The sequence below is a fragment of the Phocoena sinus genome, chromosome 21, assembly GCF_008692025.1.
Source record: "Phocoena sinus isolate mPhoSin1 chromosome 21, mPhoSin1.pri, whole genome shotgun sequence".
Lineage (NCBI taxonomy): Eukaryota > Metazoa > Chordata > Mammalia > Artiodactyla > Phocoenidae > Phocoena > Phocoena sinus.
The window spans coordinates 34,421,962-34,434,534 of record NC_045783.1 but is presented as its reverse complement, the minus strand read 5'-3'; the positions used below and the strand labels follow the sequence as shown (position 1 = coordinate 34,434,534).

At 42.4% G+C, this 12,573-nt stretch overlaps 1 protein-coding gene across 5 annotated transcripts in view; it reads right to left on the bottom strand.

The window, feature by feature from the left end:
* CSGALNACT1 (chondroitin sulfate N-acetylgalactosaminyltransferase 1) overlaps positions 1 to 12,573 on the bottom strand; it is a 322,544-nt gene that overhangs the window by 218,926 nt on the left and 91,045 nt on the right. The window contains exon 2 of one of the 5 annotated variants that reach the window (XM_032618628.1): positions 192 to 280. The exons of the other annotated variants lie outside the window; for them this stretch is intronic. The gene's annotated coding sequence lies outside the window, so the exon portion shown is untranslated. The remainder of the gene's footprint in view (positions 1 to 191; positions 281 to 12,573) is intronic. 5 annotated transcript variants of the gene reach the window in all.

Below are 12,573 nucleotides of genomic sequence, written 5' to 3'. Positions count from 1 at the left end.
AAAGACCTGAGCATGAACCTCAGTTCTGTCCCCTTCTTAGTTTACACGTTAGTTTTTTTTTTTTTTTTTTTACACGTTAGTTCATCTCTCCAAGCTTCAATATTTCATCTATCTCATTGGTGTTGGTGACAAGTAACAATTAATTGACAAAAAGACTAGCACGTAGGAAGAGCCACATAAATGTTACCTACTGTGAAGTTTAACAGCATCTCTTGTGTTGAGCTGGATTCTCAAGAGGGGGGAAAAGACACGTTCCTCAAGTCAAGATCTTGTCGAGTCACTAAGAAGGGACGACAGCCATGCTGATGATGCTGATGATAACGCATCTGGTGTCCAACTCCTCGGGGAACACGTGTATTGTCCCCTTGGCCCCCCACAACAGGCAAGCATGGAGGGCTGTGATTCAGCCCACCACAAGTACATGGAGACTCCACTTGTCCATGGGCCAGTAAATCAGAGCAAACTTTCTGTGGCCCCGTGCGTGCCCCATAGGGGGCCTGAAAAACTACAGCAACCACGCGTGGGCATCACAGGCTGCCCTGAAGGTCATTTCCTGGATCTGCAACAGCAAGCGCATCCCTACCAGGTGGGGAGCGGTCAGCCGAAAGCCCACTGGGTACCACCTTGACGAGCTACGCCGTTCAACACTCTTCCCATCCAGCAGGTATTTCCTGAGCGATACCAGGGACTAGAAATGGCCACGCATTTACAAGCCTCTTGGGACATAACGTTATCATGTTTCTCCTCAGCTCACCTGAATATTCGAAAAGAACCTAGTGACCTGATTATCTGCTAAATGGATTAAAAATGTGTATTTCAGTGCTGATCATAATGCTTACCACAGACTAGTGTTATGTCCCAGGAGGGCAGTTATATTATGTACTCTGTGAAATTCAACGGCCGAATTATTTACAAAATGTAAAATAGATAAGAGGATTGCAAATATTTTGGATTGCTCAAAAATTACTAAGCGAAGGCCATACTTTTTGCCTACATCCTAAATCAAAGCTATACAGTCAGAACGGCTGACAGCAAGGGTTTGTATAATGAGATGTGTGAGGGACAGAAAGAGGCTCTCTATGTGCCAACCTCAGAAATGAAGGCACCTGGCAGAGCTGGGAAGCCGGGCGCTCCAAGGAGCCTTCAGAGGCCAGCACCACGCAAACTAGAACATGACGTACACTGTTGGAAACAATAAGGTATCTTGAATAAAGTATCTTGAAAAATGATGTGAATTTTCACAGCAGCAACCACATAACAACTGCTTTGTTTCAGTATCTCGAGAATAATTCAGGAATCAGTGAATATAATGAGTTTGTTTCAGGCTGTATGTCCCTCACCATACCACTATATCACTCCTTCAACATCTCAGAACAATTCTCTTCCCAAAAACCTGTTCCAAAAAATCCAGCAAACTTAATGAAATTTCCAAATACACATGGGTATTTTTATTACATATTCATGAAAAAAACTGTATTTTTTAAACTTATTTTTAATTGAAGTATAGTTGATTTACAATGTTTGTTAGTTTCAGGTGTACAGCAAAGTGATTCCATTATACATATACATATATTCTTTTTCAGATTCTTTTCCCATATAGGTTATTACAGAATATTGAGTAGAGTTCCCTGTGCTATACAGTAGGTCCTTGTTGTTTATCTACCTTATATACAGTAGTGTGCAGTTAATCCCAGCCTCCTAATCTACACTCCCCACCTTTTCCCCTTTGGTAACCATAAATTTATTTTCTATGTCTGAGAGTCTGTTTCTGTTTTGCAAATAAGTTTGTGTCATTTTTTAAAGATTCTACATGTAAGTCATATCATATGATATTTGTCTCTCTCTCTCTCTGACTTAATATGATAATCTCTAGAATTTCAATTAACAAATTGAATGCAATATATTGAGTAATGATCAAATAAACTTTAGAGCAGTAATTTTTATAGAACAGTCTGGCCTAATCTCTCTTTGAAAAAGCCACTGATAGAAATCATTTTCCTAGAATGATACAAAGATTTTCCTCCATAACAGACATCTCTGACTCTTATCATGAACAGACAGTTTTGCCAAACCATTCTGAACTCCAGACACTGAGACAGTGCAAAGAACTCCAAGCTCTCTGTGACGGGGGATGTCATCACCCAGATAAGGTCTCCACCCACTTCGAACTGTGCACGAGCTGATCCCGTGCCTTGCAGCCCCTCCCTCACGCTGCCTTTAAAACCCCTTTCTTGAAAGCCATTGGGGAGTTCGGGTCTTCTGAGCATGAGCTGCCCGTTCTCCTTGCTTGGTGCCCTGAAATAAACACTGTACTTTCCTTCACCACAACCCGGTGTCAGTAGATTGGCTTTACTGTGTGCCGGCAAGCGGACCCAAGTTTGGCTTGGTAACATTATGAAATTTTTCTGATGGAAACAATAAGGTATCTTGAATAAAGTATCTTGAAAAATGATGTGAATTTTCACAGCAGCAACCACATAACAAGCAGTATGGCTGCCTCCCAGGGACTGCAAACAAATCTGACTTCTCAAACCTCATGACTACGTGGAGGAAACAACCTCTGCTAAAAAATCTGTCGTCAAGATCTAGCTCTCACATAGAACCTGCAGTGCAAATTCACAGTGCCTGGTGGCCCGGCAAACCTCAAGACAAAATTGTATTTTAGGGTGCTCCCAGGTTGGTGGGATCACCAAGAAATCTGATAGCAGCAAACAAATTCTCTGGAGGAACCCACCTTCAATCTAGACCTCAAAGAAGCCCCACATATAAGTTTTCAAAAAGACTGAATTCACACTTAAAAATCACAGATATACAGGAGGAAGAACCAGTGGAAACCACACATACAAAAAGATCAGCAAAGATTTCAAATATTAGAATTATCAAACACAAAACATAACACAATTATGTTTAAAGAAATAAAAGTAGCAACTGATAAGATGAATATGAAACAAGAAACTTAAAAAATAAGCAGGTTTTTTAAACTAAATAGAGCTTCTGGAAATAAAAGCATGTAAGATAAGTGACATTTAAAATGCAACAGATATATTTATTAGCAGACTAGACACCAATGAAGATACATCTTGAAGACAGAACTAAAGAAATTATTGAGAATGAAGCAGAGAAAGACAGATGGAAAACTGAAGGAGATATTAAAAGACATGAGGATGTTGAAGTTGTCTAACGAATCTAATCAGATTCCCATGAGAAAAGAGACTGGATCAGAGGCAGCAAATGAAGAGAATGGCCTAGAATTGATGAAAGACACCAATCCAAAGATTCAGAAGATCTAACAAATCCCAAACAAATTCATCGAAAGACCTCCTGACATATCACAGAGACACTAGAGAACACCAGAGACAAAAGGTCTTAAAAGCAGCCAGAATGAAAAGACAGATTACAGTTGTCTCTCAGTATCCAAGGAGGACTGGTTCCAGAACCACCCTGCAAATACCAAAATCCACGGATGCTCAAGTCCCTTATGTAAAATGGTGTAGTATTTGCATATAACCTACGCACATACTCCCGTATACTTTAAATCATTCCTAGATTACTTATAATACCTAATACAATGTAAAGGCTATGTAAATAGCTGTAAATACGATGTAGATGCTATATAAATAGTTGCTGGCTTGTGACAAATTCAAGTTTTGCTTTTCAGAACTTTCTGGATTGTTTTTCAAATATTTTCAATCCAAAGTTGGTTGAATCCTCAGATGTGGAATCCATAGATACGAAGGGCCAACTGTACCTTCAAAGGAACAACAACTAGCTGATTTCTCAAGAGCTACAATGCAAGTCAAAAATCAGTAGAATAATAATTTTAGTGTAATGACAGAAAATCAATGTCAGTCTAGCACCAGTACAGGTTGAGGAAGCAACTGAAGAACTAGAGCAAAAGAAATGTATCATGGAAAGAGTATTCTAGACAGAGGGGACAGAAAGTACAAAGTACAAAGGTCTGGAGATGGGCACATGATTGGAATGTTTGGAAAAAAGGCCAGTGTGATGGGGGCAGAGTAATTGAACAGGGCTGCCAGGAGATGAGGACAAAGGGGACACTGGGGGCACATTATATGGACCTATAAAGCTAATTTGAAGGATCTGAGCTTCTCCACTGGGAAAGTCAGTGGAGGGTCCAATTGACCACACTGGCTGAGCCCCACATTGTTGAGTATCCAGACATCGATCAGACAGCTTGATGCACAGAAGACTCAGACATCCAATGTGTGGTCCAAACAGCTGATTTTTAAGGCTCCTCTCAACCCTGAAATCTTATTCAGGCAGAACAATGATAGAGAAATTATGGTTTATTATTCAACCAATCATACTTTATTAAGATATATTTCAAGATGGGAACCACCAAGAAAAGTCAAGAGGAATTCCAAAATCCAAGCAAATTATCTGTGCAACCAGATTTTCAGCAGCCGTGGTATTTAGCAAGCTTCAGCTCCTTCAAGGGAATTTTGAGGCTAAAAAGTAACACAGAGCATTCACCTTCCAATCTGTAAACCTTGTGTTGAACAGGTCGGTGGGATGTAATAGTCAAAATCCAGTATCTGATGGCTAATTACATTTGTTGAAGTTGTGAATAACTAGCTTCATCTAAATGATGGAATCACTGATTCAGTTCTCACTGAGAAGGTAAAGCTTTTTCCAACTTGCATGTCTTTGTCTTAGGATGGTTTTGGCATTTTAATGCCCAGTGTACCTTTGGGGGACATATATATTCTGGGCAAGTTTATCAAGGCATCTCCCAGAAGAAGAGGGTGCAATGGTATTTCTTAAATTCATACTAAAAAGCAGAACTCTGTAACCCAAGCCCACTGTGTCCGTGTCTTCCATGATTTCCCATCTCTTTCTTTGACCCAATTATGTCATCATCCTTCAGGATGATGTCCTCCATACTCTCTGCATCAACCCCAAATGTGAATTCTCATCATCAATCCAAACCCTCCCACAAAGCCGACCACAAGTAATTGTGTGTTTCCAACAAAACTGAAGCCTCCTTGGGAGCAATTAGTCATATGAATCCCCCAGAACTTGTATCTCTGTACTGCTTCCAAAAGTGTTTATCTCTGTACTTCTTCCAAAAGGGTTTAAATTGAATCTGCCCAGAACCTATAAATTACCATGAAAGTGTTTTTCATCAGAATCAGATATCATCTTAAATTTTCATTTTCTTTTTTGCATAATAAGAGTATAGCACACATACCCTGTTAATTTCTACCTAGATTGTTACCTAAAGACTGGCTGATCATAAGTTTTGCTTAATATGTTACCTAGAACATTGTCTGCCGAGACCCCGAGCATCAGGGCAACCTGCTGCATGTCCCGCCAGCCACAAAGTACCCACCTCTTCTCCTGCCTGAAGAGACAGCAGCAAATTATGACAAAATAATAATGGCTGACATGTAGTGACTGCTCATCATATGCTAGACTGTCCTAAGTGCTTTCTAGGGAGTAATTCATTTACTATTTTAACAACATAAAGTAAGTACTACTATTGTTCCTGGCTTACAGATGGAGAAACTGAGGCAAAGATGTGTTAAGTAACTTGCCCAGGCTCACAGCTAGGATGTGGCCAGACCTTGATGTAAACCTGGTAAGTCTGTTGGGCTCTGCAGGTCACATTTGTAACCACAATTTCATGTACACATGTATAAAGGGCACAGTGCACTATCCCCTACATCCTGCCACAGATCAGAGGAAGGAGGGGAAAAAAGAAGGGAGGAAGGAAGGAAGGGAGGGAGGGAGGGAGGGAGGGAGGGAGGGAAAAGATGAGAGGGTACAGCAGATTTCAGAGTGCAGTCTGGGGGTCAGACAGGCCTGAGTTACAGATCCGACTCTTTTAACCGTGTGACCTCCGGCCAATTATTCAATCTCCCTAAGCCTTAATTTCCTCATCTGTAAACTGGGGATAATTATACCTTCTATCACTGCTGATGAGCGGGAGAAGCAGTGTTCAGTCCCATAATCTTTCTGTAACATGGTGCTGCCACACCCTCCAGAAGATTATAATGTTTCAAAACTGTGGGGAAGAGCAAAGCTTTCTGCTGCCAGCTGGTTGGGAGGCAACTGTACTGCCACCCAGAATCCCCTGGTCCCATTACATCCAAAAAGCCTGGGTTCTGAGTGAACCAGTGAGCCATCACACAGATACACTTCCCATCAAAGAAAGGCCATCCTTTTCCTTGTGAACAGCTCCATTAGCTAAGGGAGTGTTCTCAGAACCCACTTGCACATCACCCCCTATGTCAAAGGTGATGGCATCGTAGCTGAGAATTACCAGCACCTGTCCAGAACAACCCACTCCCTCCTACACACAGCAAAACACAAGGTTCTTAAATACAGCATGCATCCCCAAAGGTTCCTAGACAGACGTCCTGCTAGGGGGGCGGGGCCTTTCAACCCTCCCACCCTGGATCTGCAAGAGCTCCCCCAGCAAAGGCCCTGGAACTGGCATGGCTCCGGTCAGACCACATGAAGATGACTCACCACCGGGGAGTACCTTGAGCTATCATCACCCAGCACAGGTCCTTGGCGGGATGCTGCAGAGACCTTTTATGGATTCACTATGCAGCAGCCAGCAAAGTTGTTTATTAAATGAAGGTTAAAAATCAAAATGAAAAGCTATCTAGAATCTGAAGTATGCACCAAACCAATATTGTCTGTGTGAAGGTTCTGGTTTCATGGCTTATACTTCTTTTTGAGACTTTTCAAATGTTCTGTAATACAGTATTATTATTGCTATAGAGATTTTTTTTTAAAGCAACACAGATAATATGTAGCCTGGATTGGAAGAGAGATAAGGATCTTCATTCCTGATCTATTTCATGACTGTCTGTGTTACTCTCCCTGTAAAAATAATGGGACAGACACTTAGAATATTCTGTTATTATGGGAGGGTCCGCTCTTCCCTTTTCATGAGCACTAAAGGGCAGGTATATCTTGACTTCTAACAGAAGTGCTGATGGATCTACCACCGACACACACAGTTATGGGTATCCCGCCACAGCCTCAATAAATTTCATGTGTGAACAGCATCTTTTCTTATGAGACTTACTTTGACCTAAGAGTGCCCTTTCATCCTAGTATGTCAAGATTTGGGGAACAAGCCCATATTCCACCTCAGCCATTCCCCTTCTTAATGTTCACTCTTCTGGATTCAGAGGTTAGATATCTTTAGATTCTCCCAACCAGCACTAACTCCTTTCCCACCCATCATTTAAAGCTGTCCCTCTGCATATTCACCAGCTCCTGCTCTTTATTGAAATTCAGTAACTAAAACAACTGCAACATAAATTTATGTTCCCAATACCCTCACTGATTTTAAAAATCAAAGTTAAAATGCTAAGGTGATGTTTCGGTTAAAAAAAGGTTTGCGTCGTCCAACCTAGGGGCAGGACAGGAATAAAGACACAGATGTAGAGAATGGACTTGAGGACACGGGGAGGGGGGAAGGGTAAGCTGGGACAAAGTGAGAGAGTGGCATGGACATATATACACTACCAAGTGTAAAATAGATAGCTAGTGGGAAGCAGCCGCATAGCACAGGGAGGTCAGCTCGGTGCTTTGTGACCACCTAGAGGGGTGGGATAGGGAGGGTGGGAGGGAGGGAGATGCAAGAGGGAGGGGATATGGGGAATATATACATACATATAGCTGATTCATTTTGTTATAAAGCAGAAACTAACACACCATTGTAAAGCAATTATACTCCAATAAAGATGTTAAAAAAAAGAGAGAGAGAGAGAAAGAAGTTGAACTTAAATAAAGAAGAAACCAGAGAAAGGATTATGGGAGAAATGCAGCTATGTTAATGATTATTTTTGACATGGGTAAACTTTTTTGTTTGTTTTTGATTACTTATTTAAATGTTACATATAGAGAAGTGCATAAATTACAAACATATAACTTGGTATAATTTCACAAAGTGAACACACCCATGCAACCATCATGGAGACTAGAAACCAAACATTACCTGCATCCCTGTAACTCTATCTTGTGCCTTCTTCCAGTCCCCAAGGGCAGCAGTTATCTTGCTCTGACACTATAGTTTAGTTTGCCTATTTTGAAACTTTAAATGAAGTAACACAGTGAATGCTTTTCTTAAATTTCTGGATGCTTTGTTTAATGTTATGATTGCGAGACTTATACACTGCTGCTTGTAGCTGTAGTTCTAGTTTGTTCTTTTTTTTTTTTCTTTTGCTGTAAATATACGACACATTTATTATCAAATAAAAAGGTTTGCATCATCCAATAAGTGTATGCCATCTAAATAGTTAACAACCATATTACCAGTAAACAGATTTCCTCCTTACAAGAAAGCCTCCTATTATTCTATTTCCTCTTTCCTGATAGGAAACCTTTAAGTCCTGAAGTGGAACACAGCAGCTGGCCGCAAGCACGGAAAATCAGTCTGCTAGGAGGATGCTGAGGCTGCGGCGATAAACACATCAGAACAAGAGAGTTGTTGGTTTCACTCCTTTGGTGACAGGGGCCAAGCTGGTAACACCCTCATCTGGCTCTGTCGCCGCCAACCGCTGTGAGCCATGAGGAGACACAGCCCATCTGCTGTGGCCTCAGCAGAGCTGTCCTGGTCCCCCAACGCAGGGGGCCGCACTGTGCATCCAGCCGCTCTGAGCCTCCAGCTGCCCCCGGAGAGGAAACGCCTGTGCCTCAGCTCTCCCCCAACAGACACCCCCTCAAGGCAGAAACCCGGGCATCATCCGCTCACGCAGTCAAGCACATCTTTAAGGGCAAAAGGGAAAGAAAAAACCTTCTAGTGCTACACACGCCTGGAACAGGATGTGAAGCACAGCGTTCAGGCCCCGTCTGTGTATCTACCGTGTTTCTCATCAATGACGATCGCTCTGCTTCTGCGATGCCTTGAATCCCCACCCCGGCCCCCGTACAGTTGGGAAAACACTTCCCATCAACATATTTCAAGACAACCACAGTCCTGACGATGGATTTTTCCATCTTCCGTGCCTTAGGGTCAGGTCTGCACTTACTGTATGTTTTTCATCTCCTACCATGGTTGAAGGCTAACATACTACGAAAACACTATGTGTTCTTTGGGTGATTATCTTCCTTTTAAAGCACTTCCCCAGCCCCAGAAAATCTAAAAGCCAAACATATTGAAAATCACTCACTGTAATGAAAGATTCCCAGAGCAAATCTTACATCTAAAACAACCAACGACAGAGCACCCCCAATCCGCCTTTCCTCCCAGGAAGAGGGGTCCCTCTAATGGGCCCCCTTCCAGACGGCGTGCATTCATGCTTTCGCGAGCTGGGAATAGACGGTCCTGGAGGCTGCAAAGAAGGCCTTATTCACATGCCAGGCATGCGTGGCCGGGATGTCAGTGCTTCCTTAAACCTCCATGGCTCAAAGCCTGGAGGAAGGTATAAAGAACGATTACTGACTGGGGGTGAGGGAGGGGAGTAGGGGACCGTGTACACATGTGTGAGACTTAAAGAGACGAGTGTATTACCTGAAACAACTTGGAGGAAACGTAATACTACGTTTCTCTGGGGCAAAAAGTGCCAATTCATCAAGAAGGAATATTAGGTATGAAGGCTGGTAAGAGCCAGGGAGATAATCCAGGCCCCCACCCTGCTTCGTCCAATTCTCTGTTGCTAATGTTTGATTGACCCTGAACCCACCTTTAGATCTGGGTGTGAGCAGACAGCTGGCAATGTTAAGGCAACAGACAATGTCACTTTCTATACAAGACTAAAGAAGACAGGCTCCTCGTAACAGAGACTTTTCCAATTCCCAGCAGAGGGACCCGACCCCCCCGGAGAGGGCAGTCCACGGCCGGACGCCCCCCATCCCCAGGCCCTTGGGGTGCCCGTGCGGTGGCTCAGGCGAGGCCCTCAGAAACAGCAATTCTGCTCTCATTACCTCTTGGTATTGCTATACTCTCCCCAAATGTTCCTCAGCCTCACATTTTACGCTGAAAACATCTTTCAAAGCTGTACATCGAGGAGTGGAATGAAGACGTTACTGGTTTTACAGGCTTGCTGAATAAAGAAATGGCATTTCTACTCAGCTTCAAGCTATCCTGATAGATAAATCTGGGACTTATAAAAATAAAAGAGAAACTTGTTTGCAAGAGTATTCCAGACTGAATTCTGTTATTGCGTTAGCCAAAAAAGTTCGTTTGGGTTTTTCCATAAGGTACTTGGCCAACACGATAAATACTGTGGTTCTTTCAGGCTTTTAACACAGTGTATAAAATAGTTACCAAATGTCTATTAATAGCCAGCTTGCCTCCTAAGATAATACACAGGAGCCAGAACTCAGAAGGAAGGACCAAGAAAAGGCAACTGTCTCAAAGGTCCTGAGGCTCCAAGTGGACTTTGGTGGAATAAATGCTCGTATTCACAGTCTGTGCTGAAATGTCTCCACACAGCGATGACTCACCAAGCCTCCTCCCAACGTGCAGCCCGGGGTGCTATGGGTCTCACCCCCCATCTCGCTGACGTGCAGCCTGGGGCAGAGCTGCAGTCCACCGAGGAGACTTCAATTGTGCCATCAGGACCAAGGTGGACGGTCGCCTCGGAAGACGTGATCCTGTGCCAATAACCTCCCAAAGGACGTTAATTTTCCCCAGAGTCAACACGTTGTGTAAGGGTGTGCGTTAGTTACACTGGGGATAACAGATAACTAAAAACATATTTTCCCATCAAAGAGCACAGCTTCTATTCATTTCACCTTTAACATGCCAACGTCCAAGAGGCAACCCCTCCATCTCACCTCCCTGGATGAGGTCAAGGGCTCTCATTCATCTAACCCCATCCCTGATGATGTGCCAGACTTCTTACCTCCATCTTTCTGGTCCAAGTTTCCTTTCTCTTTACAGTTCCCTCAGGACAGCTTTCACGTGGTTGGTCCATGTTTAGGTTATTTTAATTCCTTTTGGGGTCACTTCCTATTGTTTGTCTAGTTTAAATCCTGGCAACCTTAGAGATCATTCCCTACAGTGGTGTGAAACAGTAAGTAAAAGGAGGCAGTTCCATGTCCCCCTAAGGCTCAAGGAATGAGGCAGACGTGCTGGACGCAGAGACCAGGACAACCCATCAGCGCCCCTCCCAGAGCCCCAGAGCCCACGTTACCAGCCTTCCCCAGTCAGACCACACAGTGTTAGTGCTGCTGGGGAATCAGAAGCATCCAACCCACTGGCCCCACTTTACAACTAAGGGACGGAGGCCCAGAGAAATGCAGTCACTTGCCCCAAGTCCCACGAAGAAAACACCACCTCTTTTACTTCCTTCTGTTCTAGTGTTAGCTACTTCACCCAAGGCATTTACTAACGTCTTCTCCTCCAAAGAAAATTTCTATTCTACCTTAGTACTTAAAACGTGAAGTGATCTCTTATATGTGGAATCTAAAAAAGAATACAAATGAACTTATTTACAAGACAGAAACAGACTCACAGACATAGAAAAACTTACCGTTACCAAGGGGGAAACAGTGGAGAGGGATAAAATAGAAGTTGGGGATTAACACATACATGCCACAATATATTAAACAGATAAACAACAAGGACCTACTGTATAGCACAGGGAACTATATTCAATATTGTAATAACCTATAATGGAAAAGAATCAGAAAAAATATATAAATATGTTTAACTGAATCATTTTGCTGTACACCTGAAACTAACACAATACTGTAAATTAACTATACTTCAATTTTTAAAAAATGTGATCTAAGTATCCCTTCACACAACAATGAGAGGAATAGGTCAGGACTCCCTATGAACAAGCAGGACCGAAGTTTGGACAGGTCGAGACCCTAAATCCAACACGACCACAAAACGACAGTCAGGAAACGGCGTCTGCAACTCAAAACCTAATGTCTCTCCCTCCAATGAGGAGAACGTCCAGAAAGCAGAGATCGTTTGCTGCTTCGTGAGAGAGAATGTGAAATCATAGGCTGTAAATCACTCTAAGTTATACCAAAGAGAATGGAATGTAAGATTATACCAGGCACATATTTTCATTATGAGTATTAAATATTGGTAAGAAATTCAAAACCTTGAAAAAGCATTTGAAAAAAGTATTAAACTCTATGAAGATCATGAAATTGCCTTCAACTAAATATTTTAAAAGGAAACATAATTAAAGTGCAGATTACCAACTCCTCTGAAAATAAGGATAGGATAGTTGAACAGAAGGAACTGTAAAAATTCAAATATGAGAAGAAGCTGGATTAAGAAAATAAAATCCTGAGCAGCACACACCGTATCCTGTAACTTTTCCAACAGGAAAGAAAAAACTGGCTCCGAAGTGTAAAACACAGTCATCTCCACAGGGAAAAACAGTTTTGACAAGTATTTTTTTTCTATATTTTATTCAAAAATGCAAAAAAGGAAAAGTAAAAATCATACATAATCTCATCATTCTTTTAAAAGTATATAAAGTAAGAAGTGACTATCTCCTCTCCCCAACTCCTCCAACCCCACCCTTGTCCCTGGAGCCACTTCAGGGATGCAGCTTGGGGCCAGATGCTCCTCAGCTTGTTTCTCTACACACAGAACCCTAGCTTCACACACACACACAC